We start from the raw sequence: 12037 nt of genomic DNA, 5'->3' as shown, positions 1-12037 counted from the left end.
CCCCCCTCCCTTTCCTGGACTTAGTCTAAACCCTCATTATAATCGAGATTAGCCTCAGTGAGAAGTACACATGGGTTGGCAACCAGAGCAAATCCCAAACAGCATCTCCAGCGCTGTGATGAGCGTGACATACCAGTGCTGGTCCCGCTTCCTCTTCTGAAATCCCATTCCTGACACTGGCGTGAGACACCGCTGCAGCCCGGGGTGGGGGTGGGGGTGTCTCCTCCACGGGAGCGCTCTGGTTCCAGGTCCAGCTTGCCTCCCCGCGTAGCGGGCTTGGGTTTGCGCCCCGCCCTGCTGGTCGTCCCTGTTTGACCTTCGGAAAACTGCCTGGCGTCTCTGAGCCTCAGTTTCCTGGTACCCTTACATGGAGGATAGAGTGAATCATAGAAATTAAATACACTAACGCGTGGAACTGAGGGCACTTGGTGCTGCTGGGCTGCCGGCAAGAGCTCAGTAAATGCCAACTCCTCCCCCGCCCCGTGATGGCCGTGGCGATGCCGGTGGACAGCGTGGCTTGGGGGCTTAGAGCACAGAGGCAGAGATCCCCCCTGGATTGAACCCTGGCTCTGTCACTTCCTGCTGACTTGGCCTTGGGCAAGCTACTTGACCTTCCTTTGCCTCCGTTTCCTCCTACCTGTTTGAGGGCAGTGCTGATAGCGTTTCGCAGGGTTGTTGTCAGGATTTGAACTTGGACTACGCCAAGGGGCACCCAGCCCATGGTGAGCTTTATTCACGCGCTAGTAAGTATCACTTCTTACTGTTTATCATTGTGATTACTGTATCATTGTGATTACTGGATCACATCGGCTAACCTCTTGAGCCTCAGTTTCCCCGCAACGACGCAGGGACACCATGACCGGCGGCCGTGTGTGAGAGGGCAGGGCCCGGCGGGCCTGAGGGGCCTGCTCGGCGGGCCGTCTCCCTGGCTGGCCCTCCTTCCCCTGGGCTGTGACGCTCCGTAGCTAAGTAACCCTGGCTGATGTGTGCCTTTTGACGGAGGTGCTCGCGGGAGAGCCGCGTGTGCCACCCTCCTCCTTCAGGTGACAGCTGTTTCCAGGCAGATGCCTCCCCCATGTTCTGGAGCAGTGAAGAGAGGGGAGAGCGTCCCAGATTTAACTTTGGAAGGTGCACGGAGTCGCGCCAGCCTGCCTCCGCGCCCACAGGGCCCGTGGGCTGGATGGGCTTCGGGGTCCCTGCTGCTCCGCACTCTGGGACACGAGAACCCATGCGGCAGGGTCTGGGATCTGGGCTGGGCTCTTGAGCCCTAAGTGCAGTGGGAGTCCCAGAACAGTGTGTGAGGCTGGGGAGAGCCACTGATCGCCCAACTGAGGAGTCTTTCTCTTGGTAACTTGTCTGTTGGGCGTGGTGGTGCAGGTGTGAGACTTGATGGAGAGGAGTGGGCGAGAGTGGGGACTCAGGCCTGTTTCCCAAGGTCTCCACACCAGTGGTCTGTGGTCCCAGGCTGTAGCATGCATAGGCCTTGTCTCATCCCTGGGCAGAGACCCGCTCTCTGATGTGCTGGCCTTCCCAGGAATTCCGGAGACAGGCCCATGACAGGCCTCCTGTTAGGACCCATAAAGCCACTCATACAGATGGACATCGCCACCTTGGGGAGAGGGTTGCCCTCATTGCAAGTGGCATTGCAAGGCCTCTTCACCATAGAGTGACAGGAGGGACGGCCGAAGCCCTGGGGAGTGGCGGAGTGCAAAAGGGAGTGGGGCAGGTGACCATGCTCCAGACAGGCCACTGTGAGTGGGTGGCGGCTGTGGACTTGGAGGCTGTCTGCTTCTGGAGGCAGGGTGGTCCCCTCTGATGTCTCCAGCCCTAAGTGTTCTCTTCTCCCCCAGATATCTGAGTATGACCCCCAGCTCGAGGTGTCCCACAGTTGTGAGCTGGAGGACCCTGCGAGGAGGTCTGATGTGCATTTGTCACTCTAGGGAAGGCAGGCGGACTCCCAGGTATACCTGCCCTGGCCCCTGGCAGCCTGCCCCCACCCCCCTCCCAGCCCCGGGATTGCCTGCTCTCTAAAGGGGAGCAGTGGGGACAGGGAGACATGGTCAAGCTGGCCTCGGGGGGTGACGAGCAATGTCTCGCTCAATGTGAGTCTTTCCTGGGGGAGCCAGAGAAGCCCCCAGCCTCCAAAGCCTCCGTATCTGGTGGGGGGGCGGGGTCAGGTAGCCAGCACAGGAAGTCCAAACCCAGTGGTCACTGTTATTCCTCAGAAGTGACCTCAGGGGACAAGATGATAGGGTTCAGGAGGGCCCCCAGGATACATGTCAGGCAGCTAATCCCTCCCTTATGGGAGACTGCACCGGGCCCAGCCTGGGCCCTTGACTCACCCCACACAGCAGTGTCCTCTGAGCACTGGATTAATGTGCTGTTCCTTTTAGTCTCCTCCCCTTGTCACCTCCGAATGGCTCAGAGACAAGCCTGAGTGAAGGACAGTTTTCTTGCCTCTTTGAGGAGTCTTTTCGCCTGCTCAGGCACCCTCGCACCCCCTTGGACCAGGGGTCAGAGCAGAGGAGAAAGGGCAGTTTCTAAATTATCACTGTCTCGTACCTGCACATGTGCACAAAAATAAGCCTGAATGCTTTTTCCTAGTGTGCCATATGCTGTCTATTTTTAACTAGTATATACAGGGCCCAAAAGAAAATTCGGTGAGGAAGTAGGAGCATATTGTGGTTGCAGATACACAATCACCGAAGAAACCTAAGATAATTGCCGAAATGACATCCTTTAGAAAATGCGAGGCTCTGCGGGTTCCTCCTGCAACAGGCATCCTGTGCGTTTTCTGTCCCTTCTCCTTGGCCGCCGCACACTTAATTCCATTCCAGCCATGTCAGGAAGACTTGAGAAAAAAAAATCCCACCATTAAAGACGTGCTCTTTGTTGTTTCAATCTGTGACCCCAGCAATCTCTTTAGCGAGCCATGGTTCAGTGAACTGGCACACAGCAGCCGTTCAGCAGTGGAAAAATCATAAAACAGATGGAAGCTTTACATTTTTGTTTAGTTTTTAAGAGCAGTTTTTATAACATCGCTTAAAACCATTCTGATGCATCATACTGTTTACACTCGAAGCTTTGTAGCTAAGATGTTTACAGTATGGAGAATGTTTTAAGATATTTTATAGTTATGATATTTAGATAATTGGCAAGAAAAAAATAGTTTGTTGAGATTGCAGTGATGTTAGTAATCGTGAAGTAACTTATGAGTCTCAATAAATATGTCCAGTTTGGTGGAAAGTACAAACTCAGTTAAAACAAAACAACACAAGAGGGAATATCTTTTTAGTGAAATCATTTCCTTTTCTTAATCAAAAGATGACAGGCGGGGCCTTAGAACTCCCATCTGCGCGGCACCACGCCACGGCCCTGAGCGCTGCCTCTCCTTTTGTGATTGATAGCTGCTCTACATTGGGCCATCGCTATTCCACACGAGTTCATGCAAACACCAAAGTTAATAAAGATCAGTTTTAGCAGACCACCTTAAAATAAACCCAGAACAGCCCCCCATGTATCTTTGTGCAGTGGAACTTGCAGAGATTTTTTTTTAATGTTAAAGAATTTATGCAGAGCTAGGATTTGGAACTCCTTTTTTTTTTTTTTTAAACTGCCCCAAAATGGCATTAATCAAAAACAATAACTCCTTTTAACTTTTCTAAGTGCTCTAAAGGAAAGTATGAAATAATCTGTGTGTGGGCCACAAATGTGGAGAATGCAAACATTTCACAATAAACATGTTTAAATGAAAGTCCCTGGCAAGATAGTCTGAAAGATAGTACATGCTGGGTTAATTAATGCATACTCATAAAAATAAACCTCACTTTTAAGATTTGACCAATAAAAATCATCAGCATATTTGGATCAGATGACTTCATGTATACATTGAACTTCTCTGTGGCAAATGGTCCTTGGAATGCCTGGAAACAGGCTCCAGTTTGAAGTCCAAACTCCCCTTCTATCTGCTTTTTGTGTTTCCAATACAGTGATACGATGATTTATTCTGGTTTTATCTGTTATACCTGCAATTGATCTGCTGGTGATGGGATTAAATTTATCATTTTAGATGAATAAATCATAGTTAGATAGCCAGAAAAATGTTTAGTTGCATAAAAATGCCTATTGTTTGCTTACAACACACGTTTGATTTTCACTATAATCAAATTACTAGAGTGCATTATTTTTACTCCAAGATGTTGATTTTTTGCTATCTTAAATTGAATCATTTTGGCCTATTCACAAATGCTATCTTTAAAAATATATATACTTTCCTGAAATCATACATTCAAACAAATGTTGACTTTGGGTTGTGGATTACTCAGTGTTCCGAGGTTTTGTTAAATTAGAAATCACATCATTTTCTAAGCCTAATTACAGTATAGAAGATTCTGATTTTATATCTTGCTTTTTGTACAGGAAAAGACAAACTGCTACGGTGACCGCTTCGGTATGAAACTAACAGTAAAACCAAACTCATTTTAAAAGAACTGAGATTGGAATTCATAAATTCAGTAGAAGTTAAGTTGTAACTACCCAGACAGTGAAATTCTGAACCTAAGATAATGCCACATTTCAAATCCTTATGAAAATAAAAAGAACCTAACAAAAATTATTGAGGAAAAAACTCTAGCATGAGTTTAATTTTATCCAACTTTATTGGCAGCTTATTTTGAACTAATGTGCAATAAAGTTGCCAAGCAGAACAACTGAAAGAAATGAGAAAAAACATTTTTTTGTTGTTTCCTTACACTGTTTGTTTTAATAAAGGCTGTAGAGCAGTAAACACCTGAATCAGTGACTTGGTTTTGGGTTGGCCAGAGAGCTTTAGGACTTATCAGTACTGCTGTGATTAGCCAGTTCACAAAAGGGCAGGCTCTGGGCTGTCCACTTCAGCGAGTTCCGGGCAGCTGTCCCTGGGTCTGCTGTATCCCCTGCCCCCATGGGGACAGATGTGAGCCCCGGAGTAAAAGCCCTTCTATGGTAGCATCATCCTGGCTCTCCTGGGAGTAAGACAAGTACCCACTCCTAAGGAAGCGCCTTTCACATGAATGTTTCTGGAAAAAGGGCTTGCAAGTCCAAGGGATCCAGCTGATTGTAAACAGTGTCAGCTTCATACCCTCGTTTTGTACCAGAGACTCAACATTGCCTATTTTAGAGAGCGTGCGTTTATGCCTACAGAACGAACCTCTGCGTGTGTGGATGTTTGTCCTGAAGCCACACCTAGGGATTCCTGGGGTGGGAGAGCATCTGTCTCAGCCTCTCCCTCCCCCAGGCAGGGGGCTGGGCCTGGGGGAGGCTCCCACATCGGGGGGGGGGTGCCCCCAAGAAGGCCTTCACCTGGGAAGGCCCAGGGCCCATCTGGAGACACTGGGAGAAGGTGATGTGCACAGAGCTGCTGACTCGGGGTCCCAGAGCAACCCCCAGGCTTCCGAGCAATGGGGTTAAAAATCCAACATGCATGTGTGATTTTGCCATGGAGAAGTCCCATAGTTTCCATCAGATTTCTGAGGAAGTGCCTTTCTGATTTGTACCTGAGAAACAGATAAACTTAGATGTAAAAACTAGGAGATGGTAACCTCTTTTTGGAGAAACTGGGTGCTGCTTCAGGACAGATACAAACGTCTGCTCCTGGGAAAGTCTGAACCACAGGACACAGGGTAGGGTGTGGGGCAGGAGGCACGAGGTCGGTGCCCCGCCCAGTGCATCACACAGAGTGCGGCTGTTTCAGTACTCTGTAAGGTAATGTGTTGATGGGACAGCTGTGATGGCCACAAGCAGCAAGGGCTGGGGGAGTGAGCCGAGACCTCGGGTGGGGAGGAGCAGTCCAAGGGCGGGGCCCCAGCCCTGGGCCGTCTCTCTGGCCTCCCATCCTTGTGGCCTGTCCCCAGTGATGGGACTTGGATGTGGCTGCGGCCCATCTCAGAGGCCGTGCTCCGAGTGCCTCCTTCCTTCCCACCTTTGTGCCCACACTGGGTCTTATGGCTCAGGAATTAGCAACTCCGTGGCTTACTTTCCGCCACCAGCACCTGACACGTCCTGGAAGCCACTTGTGGAGTGAGTCCCTCTCCTGGGCCGAAGCAGAGGGGGGAGACGGTTTATTTACCCAGGCTGGGCTTGTGGTGGCTTCAGGAATTCAAGTTCCCCATGGCCAGGAGGTCCTTTGGAGACTCCTATGTTCAATCCTCTTGTTGGACAGTTGGGAGAGTCAAGGCTCGAAGGGAAGAGACTCTGAGGTCAGACAGCGAACTAGTGGTAGGGCTGGGCGAGGACAGGCCTAGCCCCATGACCTTGACCCTGTGTCACCCTCCTCCTCTGGTTCAGTGTGTGTGAGCCAACATTCTGTGGGAGACACGTAAGAGGTGGCCAGCTCCGTGCAATTTTCCCTCCTGCTGGCTCAGCGTAACAACAATGTTCCAGGCACATTATGTCAATTAGTTAATTACTAATCATCTCATTTAATTTAATTAATTCTTGCAACAACCTTATGAGGTAGGTACTACTTTCATCCCCATTTTACAGATGAGGAAACTGTGTAGTGGTCAAGCCCAGGCCACTCACCGCAAAGTCGGTGCTCTCAGCTCCCTGCCCCCCACTGTCCCCCAGCGCTAAGAGATGACTTCAGATTCAACTTGGCTGAGCATTTTTCTCTTTGATATAGTTAAGTATCTATTATACATACTTGGATGGGGAATAAATATTGTTTTTGGTTTATGGCAGTGTTATATAAGATTTCCATTAAAAACAAATTGATTTAAGGAAATCTATGAGTCAATTTCATGAAAAATCCTAATGAATTAATGGTACAGGTATAAGCAGATATGGCAATAAGGTGAAGGTGCATGCAAATGATTGAAATGTGGGCCACATTGTCCCCAATCCAGTTAGGGTGGGAGGAAAAAGGAAAATGTAGTCACTCCCTATTTAGAAATTTCACATGAGTTCTTGTCTTTATTCTGGGAGATGGCCTCTGACGATGTCTAATGGCCAGTTTGCGTAAGGGAGAATCTTAGGTGTTTGTTTTTCTTGACATGTGTCTAAGGCAGCAGCTCTTTACCCACTAATAAAAGCTATGGATCCAGGAAGCCTATGGTCTTGCTCAGGGGTCATGCCTGGGTCTGAGTCCACCTGCCTCAATGGGGACTGGCCTTTAGCTTAGAGTGGCAGGACGGGAAGCAGAAGAGAGGAGTGGGCAGCTAATCGGGACCAGAAGACCGTCAGTGTGGGAAGGCATCTTTAGCTCCTGTGTGTAAACACCAGGTTGCCCAGGTGTGGCTGCCTGTCCTGGGGTTGGCATACAGCCCTGCTAGTCACCAGGCACCCAGGACATGTCCTTCTATGCCACTATGACTGCTGCCACAGAATTAACAGTGTCTTGGCCATCAGGAAATCTCCAATGCAATGGTTCTCAAATTGGCTTCCAGGGGACCTCAGGGGTTCTAAGAAGAAGTCTTGGGAGCCAAGAGAAGGGGAGGGCTCAGGGCTCTCCTCTGCAGCTTTGGCTAGAGCAACTGCTTTTATCAGCTCGTATGTGGTAAGATTTCCTTGGAAAAGGACTCTGCTAGAAAATGCTGAAAAAACATGATCTAGACCAAGTTCTTGATTCTGTAGATGGGAAACCAAATTCCACAGAAGAGCAAAGAATCACAACGATTGACTCTCTACAGTCATTTTAAATAGAAAATGTCTTTATTTAGGCAGGTCAGTGGAGCTTGGTAGAAGAAACAAAAGATACACTTGAAAGGAGTCATGAGGATTCCTACAGTCCAGTCCCCTGCTTCCGGTAGCCTGGCCACCAGCACATTTGGTAGAGATGGATGTCCACCTGGGAGCAAGCTCCCCACAGGCAGGGGGCCCAGGAGTCACAGGGCAGAACTGCTGAGCAGTATCAGACAGTGCTGGCTGATGGTCGAGTGGGGACTGGGTGCCAGACCCTGGGCTAAGCACTTGCAGATGTGCTATCTCCATTCTAAAGATGAAGAAATGGAGGCTCGGTGATGACGTGAATTCTCAATATCAGTGCTGGGCCTTACTGGGCTCTGGTCTAGAGTCTGTGCTCCTGATGGCTGTGGCTCCTGCCTCCCAGGAGCTGTCCATCAGTGTCTAGCAGGTGCAGGTGTCTCATGGTCAGAAATACCTCTCTGAGCGCTCTCACCCTGAAGGTTCAGACAGGAGGCAGGAATGTTTGTCTCCCTTCTCCTGAGTCTGCGGAGGTTTGTGCAGAGTCCTATTGGTTGCCCCACAGGGTTTTCTAGGAGTTTGTGTTCTTTGAGATACAGGAAGGAAGCCAAGGATGGGTGACCAAACACTTTGACAATAAACCAGACCTTATTTACTATTTCTTCTCTTCTACCTTACATCAACCCACTAGGTAGGCATGCTATAAGAGCTCATGTGTATACTTGTTTATTAAAAAGATACCAATGATATTCTTTCATTCATCCATAAGGCATGTTTTTCATTTACATGTGTATTTTTGCATTTGCACATTAAGTCATGCGTTTGTTCCTTTTTTAACTCTTTCAATCATCATTCTACATCTCCATCCATCTATTCATGCATGCCTTTATGCATTCATTCACTTATTCACATTTTTCTTCATGTGTACATTTGTTAGTTCACTCATTCATTTCATCCTTTCAACAAATAAAACACTTTGAAGTTAATTAAATTCTCTGGAGAAATGTGGAGTAGTTTAACCATACCCAGGGTAGACTCTGGGCATCTTTCTCATTGTTGGGTGTAGAGGCACATGAAGTTGGATGAATAGTGCCAGGGCCCCTGAGGGAGAATTATTGGCCCATGAGAGGAACAGGCTAAACCCATTTACTGTGACCATGGGATCTAAATATTACTTGCGTGCTGCGGTCTTAGGGTCTTCCCTCCCCAGGTCTTCCCTATGGCCTGAGAATATGTGGGGGCCCCCCAGACCTCCTCAATAAGTCTCATGACCCCGAGCCATCCTTGGGTTGCTCCTGGGATGTGAGAACTGGCAGCATGCCCATGGGGAAGCAATAGACGGTTGAGTCCAGGAACCAGGGCCGTGGTGTGACAGTTTGGAAAGGAGGGGCTCTCTGTCCAGATGAACTCATGAGGGGCACGCATGGAGTGGGCAGGAAATGCAGTGAAGGGCATAGTGGGAATGAAAAATAATAAGGGTCCTGCAGAACTACGTTTCCTTCTCTTCCTCCACCAAAGAGTTTCCATCTATTTTCTTTTTTTGAACTTCACATTATCCCTGAAAGATAGGCAGGATGAAAGCTATGGTGCTTGTTTTGAGATTCTGGATTTGAAAGCACAGAAACTATAAAACATAATCAAAGATGAGGTGAGAGTTCTAGCATTAGTAGTAACATTAACTGCAAGCCAGGCTAAGAATGAGAATGTTTTAGCCTTGGACATGAAGTATTTGGGGAAGGACCTGCCTCCACCAAGTGAGTAGGGATTAGAAATTACTTTTCCATCAAGCTCTGAGTTGGTGTCGGGAATATAGATCGATTGTTTCCATGGCCTAAATGTAGACTTCTTTTGGTTTATTGAGATGGTAATTTAAGCTTGCCCTCAACCTTCCTTATTGTGCGTGACTCCAAATGCATATACATGCCCTTTCTGTTTTCCAGACTGTGCTTTTAAGTGTCTGGCTGCAAGGATGCTTTTGATAAGTAGAACATCGACAAAGGGCTTTCACACCAGCAAGCTGTATAGGGTACCAGTTGGCTCTGGAAGATGTGTTCAGCCTTTACCGCTCTATGAATACTTTCCTCTGCAGCGAAGGCGGCATGGGTGGCCATTTGGAAACTCATCCTGCCCTCATTCAGACTGTACTTAACTCCTGAGATACTCTCCTTTCCCCAGGTATTCATGAAGCCTCACCCCAAGACAAGCTCAGGTGGCCTGTTTTACCTGTGTATCAGAACCCCGCCCACACTGAATCTCAACTCATGGCCAATCTAGAGTTCTTCCTATACCCTGGTTCCCTAGGTAACGGAGGCCTGCACCTGAGAAGGACCACAGGAAAAGGAAGATCCACCCGCACATTCCTCCCTTGCTTTTATCCATCCACCTCAGCCCCGTCTCTGCTTTCACCGTCCAACCATCCTTTTGCGTATTGCTCTACTTGATTTAGAATACACAGCCATAAACACTCAGGGCAGCCAGCAGCATGACTGGATATAATATTAATTTCTTTTCTGGTTTATTTGTGAAGGAGTCAACCATATAAATCACCTTAAGCCACTAAGACAGAGAATGAAAGCACATCGTCAAATGAAGAAGTGTAGTGTGTTACCATTAAAACCTAAGAAGAATTTGTGATCAATTTGGGGTTCTTAATGTGGGTATAGTTTTGTTAACGTTGCTGTAGATTATGTGAAATGCTCAGAAAGTTTTTTTTCCCCCCTCTGTTTTAGCAGAAAGCATTGGGTACCTATCAGCGGCATATCATTAGAAAGTCTGGTGTCTGCTGGACGTCTCCTTGTAATGCCATTTTTCATGACTTGTTTAATTAACAACCATTTTTGACCTAGACTAGTTATAAAAGTGTTGCTCTTCTCTCCTGCTAAATTATGTCTAATGAACATATTTGCATGTTATCAGATATAGCAATGTATCATTTCAAATTTTGGCGTTTAAGCCTACATCACTCAAAACAGCTTTTGTGGATTAGTAAGCAGGTGAAATCAAAAATCTCATTTCATATCTGACATTAATAACTTTCAAGGGGAATGAGCATTGGCATTTATGTCTGGACCAGAATCGAGCCCAATGTCCTAGAAACACAAGGGCAGCAGACAAACCTACTCACCAGATAGGAAAATAAATCATGCATAATGCAGAATTTCTACCTTACATGTTAATTAATGTGTGCAATCAATTACTGATGTTACAATATGAGAAAAAAACTGGTGGGGAATGGGGTAATAAAAAATACCTATAGATTTATCTGCTTCTTTTTTCTATTTAAACAAATAGTCTTCAAGCCTGTGAATGCTGTGTTGAGACATGCTCTGAATAATAAGCATCATAAAATCTAATCAGATTTATAAGAGGAATTGATTGTTGTGGCAGGAGGAGAGGGTGGAAAATAAGCTGAAATTTAAGTGTTAATTTTTATGCTAATCCACAGTGGCTTCATATGAAGCAATTTTGTTCTGTGCCACAAATATAAAATTGTCCCTTGCAGAGAAATGTCAGCTTGCTAGACCTGAAAGCAGTAATTTATTAGGTATGTTTCTATTAGTGTGTGTCACAGTTGTTAGCAGGCTATACACACAATAGTGCTTCATACTTATCCTCCAAGTCTCAGAATGTTTCAGCTCAGTGGCTGGAACGTGGGGCATTAATACATTATCATATGCGGGGTGGTCTGTGCCCTGTGGACAAAAGGCTATTTAATACAATTTAATGTCATTCTGAGAAGAAGTGGAAAAATAAAGACGGGGAATAAAATGGCATCTGTGTGTTTCACAGTGCACTCATGCACAAACCCTCAGTTTAAGAGGTATGACATTTCTGCCAAGAAAAAGAATAAAACTGGGGCATTTTTTTTATAACCTGTTCCCCACTGCAGTATTTTCTAAATGCTATTAAGTGATCGATTTACACGGCCCCATGATGATGTCATCTATAAGAAGGGGAATGCAGATGACAGCAAAATACTAGTGACAGTGACCTTGTTTCAGAATCCTTGGAACCCTGTCAGCTTTGCTTCCAGTATATGGTTTCAAAGAATGTACTTTTTGGACAATATCTAGTTACTGGGTAGTGAATTAATAGAGTTAAGGGTTCTGATGCAATTCACATATAGGTCAATTACATGCGCCAACATCTGCTCTGTCACCATCATTTGCATATAGCATTCATATGTTAATGATGCCTCTTTTTACTCAAGTAATATATTTAAAAAACAAGATTTGCATATCAGTTTGGATCAGTATATTACAAGCAATTTATCATTTTCTCCTTCTTGTTATGATTTTAAGAACAGTATCTTGAGTGATGGCTGCTATATTTGAGCATGGCTCTGATTTATACAAGA

The 12037-nt window shown here is 46.5% G+C and overlaps 1 protein-coding gene across 8 annotated transcripts in view; it reads left to right on the top strand.

The window, feature by feature from the left end:
• Positions 1-12037, top strand: part of ZNF536 (zinc finger protein 536) — a 426032-nt gene that overhangs the window by 98718 nt on the left and 315277 nt on the right. The gene's annotated exons all lie outside the window — the stretch shown is intronic.

This window comes from Balaenoptera physalus (assembly GCF_965194825.1).
Source record: "Balaenoptera physalus genome assembly, chromosome: 19".
NCBI lineage: Eukaryota > Metazoa > Chordata > Mammalia > Artiodactyla > Balaenopteridae > Balaenoptera > Balaenoptera physalus.
Note: the sequence above shows the minus strand (reverse complement) of the source record. Positions and strands in the feature narration are given on the sequence as shown.